This window comes from Marmota monax, unplaced genomic scaffold (assembly GCF_021218885.2).
Source record: "Marmota monax isolate L192 unplaced genomic scaffold, Marmota_monax_Labrador192_F-V1.1 WCK01_AAM20220418_F8-fsc00115, whole genome shotgun sequence".
NCBI classification, from domain to species: Eukaryota; Metazoa; Chordata; class Mammalia; order Rodentia; family Sciuridae; genus Marmota; species Marmota monax.
The window spans coordinates 1,713,963-1,716,451 of record NW_026694419.1 but is presented as its reverse complement, the minus strand read 5'-3'; positions in this window follow the sequence as shown (position 1 = coordinate 1,716,451).

Below are 2,489 nucleotides of genomic sequence, written 5' to 3'. Positions count from 1 at the left end.
GTTGTTTTGCTGGATCAAAGTCCAGTAGGAGGGACTGCTGTACTTTTCAAACTGATATAAAAGCTCTCTTGAGTGACACAACCTGTTTAACTTGTAGTTAATACAATTTATGGCATTTACCAGGTTCAATTTACCACAAATAGAAACCTAATCTCCTTCTTCCTGACCCCCTTGTTTCTGCTAATAGGGAAGGGAGGGGGGCAGGAGATCAAAACAAAAAAACAAGTCCTATTTATCTGAAGTTAAAAATCTTGGTATCATCAGTTTTTAGTTCTTTTCTATGCTAAGAAAAATTCGCCAGACACAGTTGTGCATGCCTGTAATCCCAGAGGCTTGGGAGGCTAAGGCAGGAGGATCGAGAGTTCAAAGCCAGCCTCAGTAGAGCTAAATTACTGTAAATACAATACAGGAAAGGGCTTCACGTGGTTCAGTGGTTAAGTGCCCCTGAGTTTGATCCCCTTACCAAAAAAAAAAAAATTGGGCTGGAGATGTGGCTCAAGCGGTAGCGCGCTCGCCTGGCATGCGTGCAGCCCGGGTTCGATCCTCAGCACCACATACAAACAAAGATGTTGTGTCCGCCGAATACTAAAAAATAAATATTAAAAAAATTATCTCTCTAAAAAAATACTATAAAAAATTACACTGAAAGCAGTCAAGATAAAAAAAAATGTATATTGAAGAGGCTTGAAGGTCTGTATCAAGTGAAAACCAAACAAGCATTTACTGAATACCTTGCTGGAGCACTGAACTAAGACCTGGTTTACACCATGGTGATCAAGCCAAGTGCAGCTTCTGCTCATTTAGGCTTAGAGAACTACAGAGCCCATAGCCTGGCCTTATACTACTGATAGCTTTATGACACCTGAAAGTGATTGTATGGGTCAAGCAAAAAATGGAAACTATTTTGATGTCCTTAAATACGAAAATAATTTCCTAGAGAGTTACCAGATAACTTGGGAACATAGGGAAAATAGGTGGTTGCTATTATTGCTAAAGGGTATATCCTAAGGGGCTGCTGCTATTGGGTACTTGAAACCTTATACATAGGGCAATGGAAAAACACTGAAACTAATTCTAAATGTCTTATTCCTTCTTTTTTAATACTAATCCCTATCAACAGTTAGGGACCATGGACGTTAACTAACCTAACTTAGGTCATGTCTGTCCCTCAGTTGCCAGGGATAAGGAAAAGTATCAGTCTTTTTACACTTCAACCCACAGACACACACAATTGTGTAATTTCCCAAACAAGGTGATGAAGTTCTGATTCTAAGCAGGCAAGAAACAAAACAAAAACAAACCCCCAAACACTACAACTGTCTACTATTGAGCCTGAAGATCTAGTAGTTGCTTGTGGCCATTTCAGAAGATGCTTAATGTAATTATGATGCAATTTGTTAAATGAAGACAATGTGTATAATTTTAGATCATTTATGGTCCTCAAAGAACACCAAAGCCATTTTTTTAAAATTTTGATAATTTTTTTAAAGTCTATCATTTATATAGGTTAATATTTCAAACACAAGACTTTAGATGTCATAAATTTTATTTCCACGTAGAACACTAAGAAAAACAAAATTCTCAATGTTGAGAATAGAGAAAGGAACAAATCTGTTCCAGACACTTCAACTAAATTGCGAAGGAACTTAGTTTAATGACAAAAATAAAACAAAGCTATCTTTATAGTTTCCTGATCAAATATCTTAGTTCACAATTTTTATTGCCCAGATCCAAGATGTGTAGTATGTAAATTTTCCCACTCCAATGCCTTTATATACAACCTTCTGCCTTCTTCTTCAGGTTCTCCCAAGTCTTCCTATTTGAAAACTGTGGAGTACAATATCTGATAAAGCTAGAAAAGATCTGATAATCTCCCATTTACGTGTATTTGCTGTCTGATTAAACTGAAGCTTATTTGTATTGCAGAATTATTTTACCTATTTACCTAATTTTAAAACACTTTTTTTCTTTATGGATTTTCAGTCGTCTGTAAGCAAGTGAAGATAAACTAGGGTGAGATGTGAACAGTGAAATACTAAAATTATATTAGGTGTATAAGATTCTCACCAAAAAGTCTGAGAAAGTTGAACTTAAGTAAATTGGAAATAGGGAACTAGAGAAACTAGATTCCTTCTTTCCTACAATGGTTGTCTTTAGAGAACAGGAAAGGGCTTCACATGGTGCTAGAGCCACCAGTCCCTAGTACTGAGGATGCTGGTACCTATGCATCCTCCACAATAGTTCTACCATCTGAAACCTGACCTAATTCATCACCAGTATGCTTACTGATGTCTTTTTTTCTCTGTTCATTCATTAATAGGAACATTTTTTATTTTGCCTAGATTTGTATCTATCCCTGCTAGCCTTATTTCCCTCTTCTCAATAGTTGTTTTTTGGGGGGGCATATTTAGTTTTAGTTCACTTATGTGGCTGACCACCTACTATGTGTAAGTAATTATGACAGACACTAAGGTATTGGTTTGCATTAC